This window comes from Hibiscus syriacus, unplaced genomic scaffold (genome assembly GCF_006381635.1).
Source record: "Hibiscus syriacus cultivar Baekdansim isolate YM2019G1 unplaced genomic scaffold, ASM638163v2 tig00111086_pilon, whole genome shotgun sequence".
Lineage (NCBI taxonomy): Eukaryota > Viridiplantae > Streptophyta > Magnoliopsida > Malvales > Malvaceae > Hibiscus > Hibiscus syriacus.
This window is the reverse complement of record NW_024062977.1, coordinates 91,764-112,756: the sequence shown is the minus strand read 5'-3', so window position 1 is coordinate 112,756 and position 20,993 is coordinate 91,764. Positions and strand designations below refer to the sequence as shown.

Genomic DNA, 20,993 nt, shown 5'->3' with positions numbered 1-20,993 from the left:
ACTTACCTAATAAAGAATATAATTTGCCCCAAAAACTAAATTTCTTTATCAGTATAGCAACGATGTTAAGCAAAATGGTGCTTACAAATTACAACATGGGCATATATATTAGTGCAATTCCCTATTTGATTCCCCAACAAAAGCACTCATTCTCCAAAAACCCAGCAAAGTAATTAAGACATGGGGGAAAAAACACTGCAAATGCATTCACACGATATACAAAATGCACAACAATGAATAAGTAAATGTTTCCAGAACCCGACCTCACTCGCTTTCGGCTAATCATGGCTGCCATCTATAGGGGTGCCGGTCCTGGCCTGTGATATCCTATTGGCATAAATTGTAACCAGCCTCAACTGTGTGCTGCTAAGCCCCTCCAAGTGTGGCAAAAACGCTTTCCCCAGCATTATGTAGATATCCACCAAACAGAAAACCACAGTCTGCACCATTGATAATAACATGAAATCGACAAAAATGTAGTAAGAAGAATTTAAACGGATCAGTTCTTCCGAATGCAGCCTAAAAGTGCCCTAAGAATTCACAAATAACAACATATAAAAGATCCCAAGTTCCAGACATTATTGTATTTGTATAATGACAGATTTAAAAAGCATGAGTATTACCTTACGGACATCAGCACTCTGGTTTCCAAAAGCTTCGAAAAGAGCGGGCAAAAACGAGGGCAACTGAGCAGTTAGTTCCTCCTGTGATAGCCTGCCCACAAGCTGGACGGTAAAGGCAGAAAGCTTAAAACACTTTACATCAACAGAAAGGAAAGCAACGACAATTCCCATGAATGGGATTAACTTTATAAAAGCATGCAACATATCTGTACAAATGCTGGACGTTTATCCTGATTCAGGTTCAGTATACATTAATTTTAACAATTTTTGTTCCAATCAAGACTTGGAATAAATACCTTTGTTAAACAGCTGATGCAAATAACTAGAGTCTTCTCATCTTCAGTAACTAATAAAGATACAATAACCTGCAATCCAAGTCATTTGACAACATCAGTACTTGTAATAACCTAAACCAAGAAGAAAAACTGCCGATGGACTATTCATTTGCTGTACAGAAAAACAAGTGGGACATTCGAGAGAGAACCACATACGCTTAAACATCTGAATGGATCATACTGGGACAACACAGCGTTCAAGCAGTGCTCAGCTTCGTTTGACACCTTAAGATGGAGCAGACAAATTAGAAGTGAAATGGGAGCAAGAATATACTCAAAGGACAAGCTCGTGGAAAGTAAATATAAATTACTTTCGGAACAGTATCCTTCATCACATGAAGCAGCTTCTCAGTTACTATTTCAACAGAATCTTCCATAACACCTTTCTGAAAGCATTACAAGCCAACAAGGAGGAAATAAGAACTTACACGTTTAGACAAAATGAATCCAAACAATGCCTCAAAATAATAGTATACGGAAAATTTGAGCAAACCTGGTTTTTAAGCATTTCAATTATCAATGACAGGGCAAGTTCTCGGATTGAGGAATCAGAATCATCTAAAACTTCAAGTACAGCTGTCAAAATCTGATTGGCATACTATATAAAGACAACTAAATGTTACAAGTTGGTATGCAAAAAATATAGCAGAGCATATTTGACATCGCGGGCAGAGGACAATATTCTTTTGTAAAAGTGTTGTGGGTTAATGTAGAAATCAGAGTAATTCTGTATTTTCTTATTAATTCAATAGGACACATTGCATCTTTATATATACAACTTATATCTCTAAATTAGGAAACTCTAAGTTAGGAAAGATACTAATCCTAGGAGATATGATCCCTTAAAATAAGGGATTGTAAAAAAATAATATTTACAGAATCCCTTAACTGAAGGGATGGTAACAACTCGTATATTTTATAATTCCTACTCCCCCTCAAGCTGGAGAATATACATTGTATAATCCCAACTTGAATAGGAATTTATTGAAAACAGAATTTGGCAAAGCCTTAGTAAGAATGTCTGCCAGCTGTCCTTTTGAAGGAATGTATGAAAGGGTGGTTGTCTTTTTGTTGACTTGATCAGCAATAAAATGCCTATCAATCTCAACATGCTTTGTTCGGTCATGTTGAACTGAATTCTTGGCAATCTGAATGGCAGATTGATTATCACACAAAACTTCAAAGTGATCCTCCTGATTAGTGTCAAGTTCTTTTAGTAGTTTAAGTAGCCAAATTCCTTCGTATATTCCCAATGCTAGTGCTCTAAATTCAGCTTCAGCACTACTTCTTGAAACAACAAATTGTTTCTTACTTCTCCAAGTTGTAAGGTTACCCCAAACAAAAGTTTAGTCGCCACAAGTGGATCTTCTTTCAGTGAGATCTCCAGCCCAATTAGAGTCTGCAAAAATCTTAACAGTTCTGTCTTGTTTCTTCTTAAACATTAAGCCATGTACTGGAGTTTTCTTCAAGTACTTGAGAATTCTATTTGCTGCTTCATATGCTCTTTAGTAGGATTAGTCATATGTTGATTTATCACATTTACTGGAAATGCTATATCTGGCCTTGTCAATGATAAGTAAATTAGTTTCCCAACTAATCTTTGAAATTCCTCTCTGTCTACTAAGGACCCATCTTTGTTGAATCTCAAGTTTGCCTACATTAGTGTATCAACCGGCTTACAACCAAGAAAATCAGTTTCTTTGAGTAAATCAAGTACATACTTTCTTTGGTTGATCACAAGTCATTCTTTTGATCTTGCCACCTCCATTCCTAGGAAATACCTTAGCTTTGCCAAGTCCTTGGTTTCAAGTTCCCTATTTAACAACTTCTTCAAATTGCTAATCTCTTCTTCATCATCTCTAGTAAGAATTATGTCATCACGTACACAATTAGGATAGCTTTCTTATTTGTAGAAGTTACCTTGATGATAAGTGTATGATCGGTGAGAGATTGCTTGTAGCCGTTTTTAAGAATGACTTTAGTGAACCTCTCGAACCAAGCTCTGGGTGATTGTTTTAACCTGTATAAAGACTTCTTGAGCTTGCAAACCTTGTTGCTACCTTCAACAGACTTTAAGTCAGGTGGCAATTTCATATAAACTTCTTCCTTAGCTTGCCATTAAGAAATTCGTTTTTTACATCAAGTTGGTGTAATTGCCAATTGCAATTTACAACCAAACTTAAGAGTACTTGAACAGTGTTAAGCTTTGCCACAGGTGCAAAAGTTTCTATGAAATCTATCCCATATGTTTGCGGAAAGCCTCTGGCCACTAGTCTAGCTTTGTATTGTTGGATACTACCATTGGATTTATACTTTACAACAAAGATCCATTTACAACCAACAACCTTTTTCCTTGAGAAGATCTGTAATGGTCCAAGTAGCATTTTTTTCTAGTGCACAAATTTCCTCTTCAACAATCATTCTCCATTTTGAATCCTTTAGAGCTTCAACTATGCTTGTGGGAACCTGTTCTTTATCCAAGGTTGTTGTAAATGCTTGAAATGAAGGCATCAATGAATTATAACCAACAAATTTTTCAATAGGATGTTCGGTGCACTGTCTAACCCCTTTTCTAATAGCAATAGGGAAGTCATCTAGAGTATGAGAAGTGAGCTTACTGATTTCTTTTTCCATTTCGGCAGTTGGACCCAAATCCAATTCTCGGCAAGAATCAGATTGCAAAACACCTCAGGGATATGTTTTCTTTTCCTTGTGTAGACATGAAGTTGTTTGGGAGGTGTTGTTTTGGGAGGACTTTTAATGGGAGTAGGTGTATTTTCAGGAAGGGCGTTTAAAGTAGGTGTAGGTGAATTAGTGATAGGTATTATAGGAGAATCAATGAGAGTAGTCATGGGTAACAAATCTGTAGGTAACGAAAAAAATGGTGGCAACTCTGAAGGTTGAGAATAAAGATTAGGAGATACCTGATGTGGCTGAAAATCCCTCCATGTCTCCTATTGAATTTCAGTCTGAGTGAAATAGTGATCTTGCTTATAAAATATTATATCCATAGTGGTAAAAAATCGTTTAGAAGGAGGATGATAGCATTTATAACCCTTATTAAGTGAAGAATACCCAACCAATACGCATTTTAGAGACTTAGGATCTAACTTGGATTTATTAGGAGCAATGTTTTGGATAAAAATAGTACAACCAAAGATTTTAAGGGGCATAATGGAGGAGATAAGTTTAAAATGGGAAAGTGTTGCAAAAATATAAATTGAGGTGTTTGAAATTGTAAAAGCTTACTAGGCATTCAGTTGATTAAATATGTGGCAGTTAATAAAGCTACCCACAAATATTTGGGAACATTAGTGGTAAATAGAAGAGAACGAGTAACTTCAAGGAGGTGCCTATTTTTTCTTTCGGTAATGTCGTTTTGCTGTGGGGTTCCAACACCAGAACTAAGCTGAAATATGCCCTTTTCCCAGAAAAAATCACCCAAAGACCTAGCAAAAAATTCTCTATCATTATCAATTTAAAAAGTTGGATTTAGACCCAAATTGAGTGGGAACCATGTTATAAAATTGGGCAAAAACACCAGCAGTTTCAGATTTATCTTTCAGCAAATAAGTACAAGTTATCCTACTGTGATCATCAATGAAAGTGATAAACTATTTACAATTATCAGCATTCTTCACCCGAGAAAGGCCCCAAATATCATTGTGGATCAAAGCAAAAGGGTGAGAAGGCTTGTATGTAGAAGGAAAATAAGATGATATAGTATGTTTGGCAAGAGAGCAAACTTCGCAAGAAAAAGAATTTGGCCTTTTATTAATGAATAGAACAGGAAACAATTTTGCAAGGTATTGGAAACTAAGATGGCCTAAACGAAAGTGGCATAACATAACAGTATCAACTTTTCCTAAAGCAGCGAAAGATTTGGAGATCTCGGTTTTAGGAGAGGAAAGGAGGATGTAGAGACCATTCTGCAAGCTGGCCTTACTAATCATCTTCCTCGAGTTCAATGTTTGCAAAGTACAATCAATATCATTAAAAATTGCGGAGCATTGCAAGTCTGTGGTAAGTTTACCAACAAAAACGGAATTGCAAGTCAGATTTGGTACAAAGAGAACATTTTTTAAGTGCAATCTATTCATTGAGAACAACAGTGTCATGTCCTTCTATTTTGCACAAGGAACCATCACCCGTTTTGACAGCTTTACCCAAGGTTGGAGAAAAAATTGCAAAACAAAGCCTTGTTACCAGTCATATGATCCGTAACACCAGAATCGAGAATCCAATTAGGAGCCAACTGGGAGGAGAAAAAAGTTGTAACATAAGGGTTACCTTTTGGTTCTTTCATGACTAGATTACCCTCGCAAGGCCCCTGAAACTTTCCAAACAGTTTTTGAAGTTCAATAATTTGTTCTTTGGTGAAACTAGTGACAGATGTGACAGCGACCAGGCTTGATTTATTATCGCGAGAGTTCTTGGACTTCCAGTCATAAGGCTTACCATGAAGCTTCCAACACTTCTCCTTGGAGTGGCCGGGATTTTTGCAATGATCACACCAAGGTTTCCCCCGTTTGGAAGTGGGAGATGATTGACGGGTGAGTAAGTTAGATCCTTCAGGAGCGGAATATGGTTCATCAGCAGCATCACACACCTTCGACTTTCTTCCTTCTTTTTTTTTGATAAGAATGACAGGCCTCCTTAAAAACCTCCTTCTTGATTAAAGGAGGAAAAGAGTGCCTTAGAAACTTTATTACTCCTCTGAAATTACATAAGATTTAACATAAACACCATACTGAAAAAACACAACAGACTAAGCTACTCAACAGACAACCAAAAACCTAAACTCAAACGATACAACGCACTGGAAACGACTAAACATCAACCAATTCCCATCTTTGCTAAACTATCAGCCTCCCCATTACACACCCTTGGAATCAGTCTAATTGAGTGCACCCTGTCCGAGATAAAAGATGAAATCTCTTTAACTAATGGGAGGATAAAAACAGGGGCCAAAGCTGGATATGGACCCATTCCACAGCCGACTTACAGTCACTTTCCACAATCAACCTTCCAACCTTAACCCAACAAGAAGACATATAGATTTCAATGCCTCTCTTAATAGCCTTTAACTCAGCAACCGGCGGGGGACCCTGACCTACATTTTCTGAAAAAGTCAGAAGGGAGTTGCTATTCCAGTCTCTCAAAATACCTCCTATACCTCCATTTGAGCCATCAAGTCTAACAGCTCCATCGACATTCATCTTCAAAAAATCCATAGGGGGTGGAATCCAGCGAGAAACCTGAAAATTATTAATGTTGAGAGCTTTAATACCATCTGCAAGAGATGGATCACCAATCAGCACATCCTCCTGAATAGGAAACTTAGGATACTTGGCTAGAAACCATTTAGATAACCTGAATCTAGCAATAAAAAACAGAGACATCCTATCCAAGGGGGAACCTTCGAACACCATTGCATTCCTAGCTTTTCAAATCGACCAAAATACTACTTCCGGGATAAATTTCCAAATCACGATTTCCCCCTCAGCTCACCCCAAGAACATAGCAAAGAAGGTGGATCCTTTGGAAGGACTAAGGCTATATCCCAAAAGCTTGCTATCTTGTTCCAAAGTTCCCAAACAACATCACACGAAATAAATAAATGCTGAACTGATTCCACCTGTTTTTTACAAAACGGACATAGAATTTCATCCCCTAGCTGCAAACCTCTTTTCACCAACTCCTCTCTCACTGCCACAGGAAGACTTCAACACGAGGAGGAGATAAACCCTGCCACACCCCTTTTACCCATAAATCGGACCCCCCAGACACCTTGCCGAGTTCCTTTCTACAAGATTTCACTGAAAACAGTCCATCCCCGCTTGCAGACCAAGAAAGAAAGTCTTCAACTGAATCAGTCAGTTTAAAGTCCTTCAGTTTTGTCATTAAATCCAGCCACTGATCCAACTCCCAGTCACACAAATTCCTTCTGGTATCGATGTTCCACACCCAACCGTTCAAATCTGAACTTCCAAACTCAGCGACCATACCCCATTTATTTGTTGACAACGCATACATTCTAGGGAAAAGATTTTTTAAAGGAGACTCATCAGCCCATGAATCCGTCCAAAATGCAATAGACTTTCCATTTCCCAGTTTCAACTTGGAGTTTGATCTGATACGTTCCCCCTCCGAGTCGTTCTTCAGGAAATTGTTAGCAATCCCTCTCCAAATCTAAGAAGATTTGGGCGAAAAAACCTTGCAAATAGACATGGAATTACTACTTACCTTGTGCCTGCAACATAACACACTTTTCCACAAAGTATTTTTTTCATTGGCGAACTTCCACACCCATTTTCCCAAAAGAGCCCGATTAGATAGGTTCACATCAAGAACACCAAGGCCACCAGAATTTAGAGGCTTGCAGACTGATTTCCAATTCACCCAGTGTATCTTCCTTTTGTCCTCATTATCCCCCCATAGGAAACTTGCCATTAAAGAATAAAGCTTCTTACCAATTTTACAAGGCATTCTAAAAAGAGATAAGAAGAATATTGGTAGGGATGTTAACACCGACTTTAATAAAACTGTCCTGCCCGCAAATGAGAGACAATTAGCTTTCCAGCCGGCTAGTTTGGAACTAAAATTCTTGAAAACTGGATCCCATAAGGCTTCTGAGTTTTTCTTAGCACCTAGAGGAAGTCCCAAGTAATCTGTTGGAAGGGAATCAATAGAACAACCCACCGAAGATGCCCATTCTGATAAAACTTCCTCTTCCACATTAATACCAAATAGCTTACTCTTAGCTAGATTAAGATGCAACCCTGTCATAACACTAAAAATCCTCAATACTCTCTTGACATTTTTAATCTGGGAGAGAGATGCTTGACAGAAGATGATCAAGTCATCTGCAAATTGTAGATGTGACAATCGAACAGAATTTTCAGATTCCCCAATAACAAAGCCTTGAAACAGACCCCTGTCCACTGCTTTAGATATCATCAAATTAAGCAGCTCACCTACAATGTTAAACAGTAGCGGAGATAAACTGCACCCTTGCCTAAGTCTTTTGGCCATGGGGAACTCTTCCGATGGAGACCCGTTTACGAGAACCGAGATTGAAGCTGTTGAAATACATTGAGATATCCACGACAACCATCTCTTACCAAAACCCATCTCTGATATTACTCTGATTAAAATTGGCCATTCCACGGAATCATAAGCCCTACAAAAATCTACTTTGAAGGCAACCCCTTTTAACCCTTTTTTCCTCCAGTAATCAATCCCTTCGTTTGCTATAAAAGCACAATCCAGCAACTGTCTCCCCGGTATAAAAGCAAACTGAGAGTGACTAATAATATCACCAACACAACAACTCAGTCTCTTCGATAGAACTTTAGAAAGGATCTTGTATAAGCTGCCTACAAGGCTGATTGGTCTAAATTCCTCTACACTGTCCGGATTAAGCTTCTTCGGAATAAGTGTGATAAAAGCATGGTTTATACCATGCTCCCATTTCCTTCCAAAATAGAAATCTTCAAAAAATTTCAACACGTGCTCCTTTAAAATCGGCCAGCAGTTTTTAAAGAAACCCATGGTGAAACCATCTGGTCCTGAGCTTTAGAGCTGTCTGATGAAACTATAGCTTGCCAAATTTCCTGTTCTAAGAAGTGCTCTTCAAGCTTCTTAGACTGATCCCCTGATAGCTTAGCAAAATCCAGTAGTATATCCTCCGTTTCCAATGTTGAATTGGAATTATAGGCTGCCTTGAAAAATTATGAAATATGTACCTTTAATTGTTGAGGATCTGAAACCACACTCTCATTTATCTTCAAGCTTAAGATTTCATTTCTTTTGCTTCTGTTCAGAGCAGACAGATGAAAAAACCTTGTGTTCCTATCCCCCTCCTTGATCCATCTAGCCCTCGACTTCTGAAACCAGATGCTTTCTTCTGTCCTATACAACCTCCATAGATTTGTCCTACACAGCCTCAACTGATCCCACTCTTGCTTCGAAAGAATTCCACCTTGAGCTTTAAGATCCAATTCATTAATATTCCTCTCTAAGTCAGAAATTGACTCAGGAATCCCAATAAATTTACTGCTGGACCAATTTCTGATTGAATTTTTAGTTCATTTTAAGATACTGAATATACCCCTTCTATTATTTCTCCCCCTCATAACAACCATTGAAGACTTAACCAATTCCTCAAATCCTTCCTCCTCTAGTAAATAATTAAAAAACCTGAATGGTTTCGGTCCCCAATTAACAGCTTTTTCCTCTAATGAGACTGGATTATGATCAGATAGGGATTTAGGCAAGAGACTTTGCACTACATTTGGAAAACATGACAGAAACATCCCAGAGATTAAGAACCTGTCTAGTCTTTCCCAAGTCGAGTCTTCTCTATTATTGCACCAAGTATACCTTCCTCCCACCAAAGGTAGATCAATTAAATGTGATTGTTGTAAGAAGTTTCTAAATAAATCAATAGAATGCCAGTTTTGTGATTTTCCCAACTTCTCATCCGGATCAAGATACACATTAAAATCTCCCCCAATACACACTAACATATTTTGAGCCGAAACAAACTCCAACAATTCCCTGAAAAAATCTTCCTTTTCTGCTTCAATTGATGGACCGTATACATTGATAATCACACACTCTTCACTTGAATTTCTGAACTTCCCAAAGACTGCTATGAATCTGCCATTAAGATGGTTGTTCGAGACTTCAAAATCATTTTCATTCCACATAATCATCAATCCACCAACAGATCCCACTGCTGGCGCAACAATCCCTCCTTTAAGGAATCTCCCCCCTATCCTTCTTCTAAGAGCCAAAGAAACAGTTTCTAGTTTTGTTTCTTGAATTAGAATCAAGTTCGGCTTATTCTTCTTCACCAAATTAGCTACAACTCTTGACTTTTCCTTTTTTCCAAGACCCCTTACATTCCAAGAAATAATGTTGACATTTATCATAACAAGAAGATCTACACCAAATCCTTTTAGCTAGTCAACAGAGAAATAGAGACTAAACCCTGACTTCCCATGTTCCTTACTCTCAGCCGAACCCTCTTCAAGGTTGATAATTTTGTCCAAAAAAGCCTTCTTCCCATCTTTGAATGAAATTCCTAGAACTTTACATACTTCCCATGTAACCATCGCTTCCTCCACCGCCTTCGAGAACTGAGTAAAAACAAAAGGAGAATTAACCATATCAACTGCTTCCCTTGTTAAAACTCTTCTCTCCCTTCTTTTAGACCTTCCTGACCCTACAGCAGAGAAAGGAACTACTGCCAAGACCTCCGAAGAACTATTACAATTAGTTGGTGCCACATAAGGGTTCTGATCACCAGCTGCACCATTAAAAATCTCTTCCCTTCCACCTTCCATGTTTATTGAAGGAGGCTGCAAATCTTTTCTAACCGGAATACCTTTGTGTTTATTCTCAAACCAGTTAATTCTCACCCTCGACCTGGTATAATATCTTTTATAGCTGGCCATTCTCCTCCTCTCTATGGGCAAACTTTTGGGACAAAGTGTTCTTCTATGCTGGAACAACGATCTGCCTCTTTCCCTAATCAGTTCCAACCCCCCTACAACCGTCCTTTTCCAAGACTACTACTTCCTCTAACAGATCCTTATTTGGCTTATTTGGAATCCCTTCAGATTGAGACTGTACTCTATCAATGAACCCACCCTCAATCGAAATATGTTTGTAACCTGACAAATCAGTATTCGAATTCTGCAGTTTTGAGTCTACTAAAACAGTATGCTGAAACTCTCCTTGAACCTCCACCCTACTTAATTTAACATCATGCCCCACTGGAATTAAATTATTAGCTGGTGAATCATACTCCCTGTTAGATTGTGAAGACCCAGCAGGCAACAAATTTGGATTTAAGTCTGCCGAGACATTAGCCCAATTCTGCACCTTTAGTTTATCCGAATCAGATTGCTGCTGAGAACCTGCCAATTCCACCCGAGACTCCAAACGGTTACCATATCCCAGTTTTAATAAATTAACAGATGGCCCAGAAGGTACTATTCTGTAGATATTTGTAATAGACTCACTCGAGCTCTCTAAATGGGCTTCTTCAGATTCATTAATAGAGACATTTCTTAGACCAAGGCCCCTATAGTCCTCTTTAAAATTCAAATCTTCTGCAGAAAAACCTGACACCTTAGCACCACTAGGTTGACTTTCTCCATCCTGCAACATTAAATGTTTACTTCCACTGCCGCCTGCCACTGTTGTGCAGACATCACCTACCAACCATCTGTCTACTGTGTCCCTAGAATTCTCAGCTGGCAATTGTGGGCTGCCTACTCCACCTGAACTCCGGACTTCTTTCTCTTCCGATGAAGAATCAACTCTAGACACACCATCTCCGGCCACCTGAAGAATTTCTGCAAAAAAACTTTCCTGTTTAGAACTGACCGATCCCACACTAATCTTAACCTTATACGATCTCCCATATGCACCCAAGGTAACAGAATCCTGTATATCATAAGGACTCGCCACCCTCAACAAAGCTCTTGCCACCGCCAAATCCTCTCTTCTGATCGTGGACTCATGAATACACACCAATTTCCCCCACCTTGAGACCAGCTTTTCCAAAAAAGATACATTACAACATAGTAAAGGGATTCCATACAACTCCACTGAACAGAAAGCCATCGGGACTCCATCTACAGTCATAGTGGATCAAGCCAGTCGAACCAAAGTGACACTTCATCCCTTCTATTTTTCCACGCCTCCTCGAACTCTTCCTTCGACCCAAAGGTTATAATGCAAGAGTTCCAGGTATAACCCCATTTAGTTCCCTTGACCTTGATCCCTTCACTAGCCAACCCCTTCACTACTGTCCCTTAGATCAAAATGGGATTTAATGATCCCAGTTATTGATCTTTTCACCCAATCATATTCGTCTGGGGGAATATGCATTTCCCACAAATTCCTCACCCTACTTCCTTGTCTTTATGGCCTTCCCAAATCACTTTAGACACCGGACCTTCTCTCCTTCCATCCAAAGATGCTAATGCATCCTTGTAAGATCTCTCATCTCTCAGTCGGCTATAAGACTCTGATCCAGCTCTTCTACTCCGATACGTATCCTTTTTCCACTTATCTACTTCCTTACTGTCGTCACTTCTAACAGCCTGCTTTAGTCTCTTCTTCTGGTACTTAGCAACTCCTACCGAGATTTTCTTACCATCAATCCAGATACCATTAATATTTGCTATCGCCTTCAACAACCCATCCTCTTTGAAAACTGGACGAAAGTAAACGTGTAATTTCTATAATTCGGCTTGTTGGAATTATTCGGGATGTAGACACGAACAACACTCCCCTGTTGATGAAAAATTTCCTTAAGAGTTTTCCTAGTTACCCTTTTACTCAGATTGTCAATGAAAACCGTCCACTCCTCACCGGAAGACTGACCAACTGAAAACCTCTCTCTCTCCCACTTTCTCCCTGACACTCTCTCTCATGTTTTTTAGATTGAGCTAATCTGAAACAGACCAATGTTTTTTTTTCTGACTTTCTTCCTTCTTAACAATAGAGAAAGCCTCTCAAAGGGAGGGAAAAGGAGAAATAGCCAGGACTCTACCGCGAACCTCGTCCAAGCCCTTGTTTAAGCCTTGGAGAAATTGAAAAAGCCTTTACTGAGTGACAATTTGCTGGTAAAGGGTAGCATCTCTTGGATTTTCCCAATCATGTTGTGCATACAAATCTAATTGCTGCCAAAGGGCAGTAAGGGTATTGTAGTAGAGTGACGGGCATGGTTCCCTGTTTAAGGGTGTCTTCCTGATCTTCAATATGATATAATTCGACAATGTTATCAGTGCTAGAGTAGGTTTCGCAGACTGTACTCCAGATTTCAGCGACTGTGGTGTATATAAGAAAGTTTCTGCTAATACTCAGGGTCATGGAATTAAGGAGCCAAGTCATAACCTGACCATTGTCACACATCCACTTAGCAAAAACAGTGTCAGTCGCAGGAGGCTTCTTGATTTCACCAGTAATGTAGCCCAATCTTTCTCTGCTCGAGAAAAATCTTAATCGATTGGGACCATTCAAGAAAGTTGTTGCCATTCAATCGATGGCAGGTGATAGTCAGACCATATGAATTTGATTGAGCATCAGAACTAGAAAGATTTTTTGGATTTGAACTGATCTTCGGTGTAGGAGAAGAAGTCGAGGACATGGTCTAGGTTGGAAAGAAACCGTAATCTAATATGATACCATGTAGAAATCAGAGTAATTCTCTTTATTTTCTTATTAATTCAATAGGACATATTGCATCTTTATATATACAAATTATATCTCCAACTTAGGAAACTTTAAGTTAGGAAAGATACCAATCCTAGGAGATATGATCCCTTAAAATAAGGGATTGTAAAAAAGAATATTTATAAAATCCCTTAATTGAAGGGATGGTAACAACTCATATATTTCTATAATTCCTACAGTTAGAAAACCTTCAAGAGAAGGAAATCAAATTTACACAAAAAAATATAAGGAAAGAAATATACCGTGGACCAAACAGAGAGATCATTAGCCACAGAAATTTCATTTAATTGATGAAGTGCATCGTGCTTGCTAACAGTAGAGCTCTCATCATTCCCATTGCAGATCTAAAGTACAAAAGAAAGCATTTATAAAGTGTGAAGTTCATGTCGCACAAAAGGCACTATGAGAAGCCAAAATCCATTTTCTCCAAGCAAACTCGATAAAACAATAATCATCTTCAGGGGGAAAAAAACCAAGAACAAAACTCACCAGGTGAAGAAGCTGAGGAATGCTAGGCCCCGTGTCTGGCATAGAGCTAATCTTTATACCTGCAGGTTTAAGATGATTAAGATCCAACTCTGATGAAGTCTCATTATGAGCAACTCCTTCAATTGTCCCCAAAGAGCCAGATCTACTCAGGCTATTAATTTCCACATTTGGAGTAGATAGACCGTCCAAGTTGACACTAGTCTCTAAGTTCTCTATCTGGCCAGTTTGAGATTCCAAATTCTGACGAATAGAATTAACCATATAAGGCCAGTCTTTGATTTTGGAAGGAAAAACATTGATGCTTGAACTAGTCTCCAAGTTCTGATATAAATTTTCCTGAGTTTCATCAGATGTTGCCAGGTCAATATTTCTAGTGGTCGGGGTTGATTCCAGGGTGGAGCCCCACTTCCTACCACCTTCACTATCAGCGGAACCAGCAGAATATCTTCCAAGTGAAAATCTCTTCTTGGAAACTCCAATGTGTCCTTCTTCAGATGATATTCCAATAACATCAGATGGATCATAGGATGATTTAGAACGCTGTCTCTCTTTCCTGTTTTGCAAATAGTTAATTAGATCCACCTCAATGCGAGGAGTGTACTGTTTGAGTGCCCGTCTCAAGAAATTTTGTTCTTCAACTGATAAACTAAGAATAAAATTCAGAACAGCAGTCGGATCAAAATTCGAGTATACGGATATAATGCAAGTAATAGCTACATCCTTAAGCTTAGTATTTTTATCATGGACTAATGGTGTCAGTTTCGCAAGCCATAACTTCAGGATGCCGATATTACCAGAACCTTCAGAATTCACAGCATGCTTGTTGAAGGAACTAATAGCGAACTCAATAACAGCCAGTTTTGCCTTTGGTGAACGCTGTTCATCAAGGGAACGCAGCAAAGCAGGTAAGAGAGAATCTATGCTATAAGTTTTGCCTACAATTTCCAATGTCATTGAGCAAGGCTGCCTAACCAACTCCTTTGGATCAATTAACCGCGAGAAAACATGGGGTAAGATCCTTTCCATGTAACTCTCAAAGGGCTTTCGGCATGATGGAATGATATCAGCAAGTGTTGAAAGGGAAGCCTGTGCAACTTTATGGTGGGGATCATCCAAGTGATGGAAAAACAGTTTCATTACCTTCTCAAAGTTTTGAACCACTTCCTGAATACCTTTTGGGCCCTGCTGCAACAATGACCGGAGATAAGTAAAAGCAGCAACCCTTGCAGACCAATCAGAACTAGTATTAAGCCCCTCGCTTAGGGCTTCGCTGAGAGAAGTGGACCTTCAACATAACTGGACATCTCTCCGAGTGACAACTGACTATCATCAAAACTCTTTATCCTTCCAGCAGACACACGCCCAGCTACATGCTTTCTCGATAGTGGCCTCTGGAAGTTAGGAATACAATTGTTCTGTAAATCACGAAAGTTTACATCTCTATAAGGTGTATTCAAATATTGCTTGTCAATATGTGGATTTATAAAGCGCCTGGCCTCCCTAATGTCACTGTATCTTCAAAAGAACCTCGTTCTTGTCTTCCAGATACCCTCTTGGAAGAGTGTGATGTGAAAGCAGGCAAAGACTCAGTTGTCACATTAGTCCTATATGATAACTTGCCTGCATCTTTGGAAGCTTGAATTTGAGTAAGTATATCAGACATAACCAGACCATCATTCCGGTTACTACCTTTACCGACAGCAGAGGTAGTGAAATCCAGTCCTAAAGCGCTTGTGAGCCTGCTAGAAGATGGAACAACAGCAGGGAATGGAGGATCACGAGATGATGGAGGGTCCACTCCTGCACTAGTAAGCAATAAAAGAGAAATTTAGCCGCTCACAGTTGAATCAATTTTATAATCTTTTCACACAATTATCACAGCATCATTTAACGATGACATACAGATCTTTCACGTTTAAATTAAGTAAAACATAGAAAACTCATTCAATACCTAGATCCAAACTTGTTGACCTCTGTTTTTCAGATATGTCCAGACCTCTAAGCATACTTTCAATAGCGCCGACTTTCTGTTTGCTTGCATGCAACACACTCTCCAGAGTACGGTCGGTACCTTTACCAAGGGGCTTTGGTTGGGATAGATTCAACCCAGATGTAAGAGGTATCCCTGAGGATAAAGTTGAAGTCCTATCCATCGCAACTATAGAAGATGTTTGATATTCAGGTAGATGTGAACTGGCAGGAGACTGAGATGTAATTGACATTTTAACATTTCTGTCACGGACAGAAGGAGAAGCATGCCGCCTATGCATTCCTCCATCTTCTTCATTAATTATCTGTGTAAAAAGTAAGAACTTAGACCACAATGTAGGAAAAATAACTATTCCAGAATATATCTATCAAATATGGAAGCTATATCTACCCTTTGAATAGCATGATCAAAAGAGGTGAACAAACGACGAGAACGATCCGGCCAAGTTTTGGAGAACATTCTGTAGCACATTCTAGCAGTTGATCGTACCTGTTAAATCCACAATAAACTAGTTATCTATTATCAAATTTTACAAAGGATCAAACAGGTGTAAGAAAAAAGTAAATAACATAAAGCTTTTAGGAATTAGCTTTGCCACATAAGGTTATTTTTCCAGATTACCCTATTAATGTAAAAACACGTAAATCCATTAAAGATACCAAGTGAAGCATTAGCCATGAACCAGTTATGTTTCCAAGGGAGAAGTCAATAAACATGATCAACTTAAACCATCAAATGGAGGGTTGACTGCATGACTATGTACTACAACCATATATGAATATAAAAAAAATAAAAGCAAGTCGTTATATATATACCTCACTCATTGCATCGGCAACACAACACCTAATCAGATCCTCGTATAAATCAGCCGATCTCTGTATTTCTGGTTCATCAGGCCAATGTTCAAGTATCAACAATGAATATTCACAACACCTGCAGTTAGGATATAAAATTTGAATATAGAAATAACAAATAAATAACTTCATCAAAACATAGAAATAGATGAATACTTGGCACGGAGTACAGCATTACGGTCATTCTTTGCACAATCAGCTATTCGGGGAAGCACACGGGCAACTTTGCAGTTATGCAACATCTACAAGTTAGGAAAAGATATCATAAGAAAATAAAACAAAAAGAGAAGGCAAAAAGGAAGGGGATATGCAAGAAATTTACCGTTTTTATGCAGTTATCTGCGGACTCTGCAATTACAAGGACAGTAATCACAACCAACTTGAAAAGGACCTGATTACCATAATATGAAATTAACAAGTGCACGTGAGAATAAAAATGTTGCTATGCTACACATGAAAGTTGAACTTACTGGGATGAACTGCTCAGCACATGCCTCAAAATCTCCCAAGAGCTCCTTTGATAAGAAGCATAATAAATGACAAGCCTGGAAAAAGGAAACTCTCAGAATCAACTACACATACAAAACTAAAAAAGCACTCATAGGACAGGAAAGTAAAAAATTGTCTAGAACCAACCATCACATATGGGACGGAAAGGTATGATGATTTTATGGGAAAATGTCAATAAAGTCTATAAGGGACGGATGGGTATGATGATTGGTCCATGACATGTTCCTATCATTTAATCATTTTCTAAACATGGATATGTTCTAAACAAATAGCATTATTGGCAAAGGCCAAGAAAAAAATGAAAGAAAAAACTCCAGTAATTAAATAATTCTGAAAATCAGTAAAACATAAAAAGTTTTGGTATTAAACTTAATTTTAAAAAAAAGAAGTATTTAGAGATTAAAAAAACTTAAAAAATGCATTTGATAGAAGAAAAAAAAGTATTAGTTCAGAGCTGCAAAACAAACTATAAACACAGAGAATATACCTCTCCTAAAATGTTTAAAAAGAATGCAAAAAGAAAAAAGTCAGAATCAGAAAATACAAGAAAAAGGTACGCACCTGCTTCACAATGCTTGACCTCCTATCTAGTAACTGTGTACTTAGTGGACCAACAAGCTGCTTCAAGAGTCCCCGGAAACATGGATAATCAGCAGCACCTGATTATTCACAGTAGTCTTAATTGTTAAACCACCAGTTCTCAACCCATAAACTAAAATGGAGGAATAAGCCATATAAATATGGAATTTGACAGAAAATATGCCAAATAACATGGCTACTTTGCAGAAGCCAAAACCAAAGTGAAATAGGTTAAAGGAAAGGGATAACCCAGGAACTTATTACATAAATTTTGGCATCCCCGTATATAGCTAAAAAAAACTGACTTAGTGTGCATGGGTCAGGTTTTGATAACTGTTTGGTAACAACAGTAACTCAATAATTATTTAACAGTACACGTAGAAATCTATAATTCTTTAATAATAGACACATATTCAGATATTCTAAAGAAAGAATGGTGGCAGGTTTGATGAGAGAGGATAAAAACCTCCAGAAACAAGGCCTTCAACTCTCTGCATAGCAGCAATGCGTACGGACCAATCTTTTTCTGGCACAAGTGTAGAAGCAATTTTCTCAAAGTCCCTTATTAGTTCCTTATCTGAGTAAATTTTAATTGGATCTATTGGTTTTTCAGTGATGTCACTTTCCCCTGTAAAAAAAGAGGCACTTTAGTTACATTTAACTTGTTGAACAATGATTTAAGAGCAAGCACCATATATTTGAGAAATATGATAATATACAACGTAGAAAACATCTATTTCTTCTAACCATCAATGTCAAAAGAAAAGTTGTCAATATTGAAGTAAGATTGTTTTATGCAAAGGCCAGCATATCATGAAATCCATCCTAAACTCCTAATTTGAAAAAAAAAATTAGCTAGACATAACCAAACCTCCAAAAAGTGATGTCTCCCTCGAAGAACTCTTGCCTCTTGGACTGCTTTTCTTTGGGTTACGGATTGCAGGCTTTATCTCTCCAGCAGAAAAACCACCCAAATCTGAAGATCTAACTTGTGGCTCAATTTTCTCTAGTCTGGCATTGATATCTCTCATCTGCAAATTATACGCTACCTTGTAAAAATAACGAATACTGAAGCAGCAACACCTGTCTACTAGAAGGCAGAAAAAAAATAAAAGACTGAAGCTACAGTATGATATTTTAAAATTAAATAATAACCATAGATCCAGGAAGCTGATGGCGATGAAGTTCATCGCGAAATTGAGTTCCAGATTGCGTATACATTTCCTGGAAAGAAAATTATCTGATCAGAATTTTGCCACCAATTATGAGAACCTTTAGTGTACGAGTATGACCCACAAAATCTCCAAGAGCAATTTGCAAGAATAACAACAGAAGTGGACCTAATGCTCTCAGTTACTACAACACTTATTAAACTATCTATCGCAGAAATAATAAAAACAGAAAATAACCCAATGAAAACTATTAATGACCTATATTTTTCAATAGAAGAATGAAACTTTACATAATAACTCACATTAATACCAATCCAAGGAGCAGACAACACAAGTGTAAACACTATATTGAATATTAAATATTAGTGAACCGGAATATGGAAAAAATTGCAAAAAAATATCTAAAACTTGAGTGACAAGAACCTAAATTGAGATAGTTTCTCATTGTTTAATTGTTAAACATAATTACCAATTTACCATGGGCAATAAAACAAATTTCAGATTCCTGTGTTTATGTCCATTGATATTTCTCATTCTAACTTCCATCCTCTAAAGGCATGTAAAAACTTATTATTAGGTGCTCAGCATGTTTTTCAATAACTGAGAAGCAGAGAGCTGCCTCTGATGTAAGCCCATATTCCAGGCTATTAGCTGTATGTTCAAGTATTGTGAAAGTTATTACAAACTATGGGTTAAAATTTCAATATAACTACAACAAAAACAAGAACACAACAAATCAGATTTCGTTTGAAGACAATCAAATTCTTCCTTCACTAGAAAGAAATGTTTAACAGACCTCAATGCACAATATAGCAACTTCACGAACACCAGGGTTTGAGTCATTCAACAGCTGCAAAATCTGATAAAGGAATTTATATGTCAGCTAATCTCTGTCACGTTTCATAAGGAGACAATGAAAATACATTTTGGAATATGTTAATGGGCATACAGGCGGAAGAATTGCCCGTTGAAGTGGAAGTTCAGTAGATGCAAAAAGACTGATTGATGATGTGACTGTCCGGGCAAATTCCTCTCGCACTCTCCAACTTCTATGTGTCCATGCATAAGAGCCAGCTCTTTCAACAATAATTGTCGGTGAAGAAACCTGAAACAATATATATATACACACACACATTTCATAAATCAAACAAATTCTTCACCACATAGCCTAAAACATCAAAGCATCCGAAGCTCAACAAGGAACTGGTAAGTTTACCTCCATTAGAGTAAGCAGCAGGCGTCTGGCAGCGTCTCTAACAGGTTGTTTGGCGTCACCCAGCCGTTCAACAACCGCGGGAACAAGAGCGTTAAAGTACAACTTCAAGTGATCACCGGAGAGAACGGCGGCGGAAGCAAGAGCCTGGAGAGCTCCCTGGGAGACTCTAAAGTTGTTATCCTTGAAGAGATCCAAGCAGCAGTCAACAAGCGAAGTGACTTCCGAAGAAGTGAGACTCTTCCTAGAGCCTTCAAGGAGTTGATACAGCCGCTCCACCGCCGCCATCCGCTCCTTGGTATCTTTGGCACGTGCTAACTCCAGTGCCTCCTCCATCGAGATCCCGATCCGGCCGGACCTTACACAGATCTGAACAATTGCTTAACCAATTCCAACAACTTGAAATTCGGAAAAAAAGGAAAGTGGAAATGTGTTTGGCGATAGCCGAAATGATTAAATTGAGGGGAATGATAATGGCTTTTATAGCAGACAGCCAAATACAAATTTAGCGGACAAGTGCTGGAGAAAAATGGAAGACACAGAGAAAGTAGTGAAGTGGACTGAGATCTATGGAGAACGGGAGAAGATTGTGTGTGGTTAAGCTTGTAAGAAAAGGTAAAAATCCCTCTTAAGTACCTCTTAATTTTTAAAACTAGGCAAATTCGAACCTCAAAGAAATAAGTAACTAAAGACAATTAATTATATTGTAAATAATCTTCCATTATTTTTTTAAAATCTATATTTAAATTGTAATAAATTTAATTTTCAATTCCATATATTATATTAATTTAATCATAATTTTAAAATGGGTTAACTACAAAAATGATCACTTATGTTTGTGTTTTGTCCACTTTTAGTCACTTATTTCAAAAAACATTAGATATTGTCACTTTTATTTTTATTTAATTAAGATGTGGTCTCTCGAGTTAACTGACATTAAAAAAATTAAATATTTTGATATAATCACACA

The 20,993-nt window shown here is 38.0% G+C and overlaps 1 pseudogene; it reads right to left on the bottom strand.

The window, feature by feature from the left end:
- Positions 1–102: 102 nt before the first annotated feature.
- Positions 103–20,547, bottom strand: LOC120152173 (annotated as a pseudogene).
- Positions 20,548–20,993: the final 446 nt, after the last annotated feature.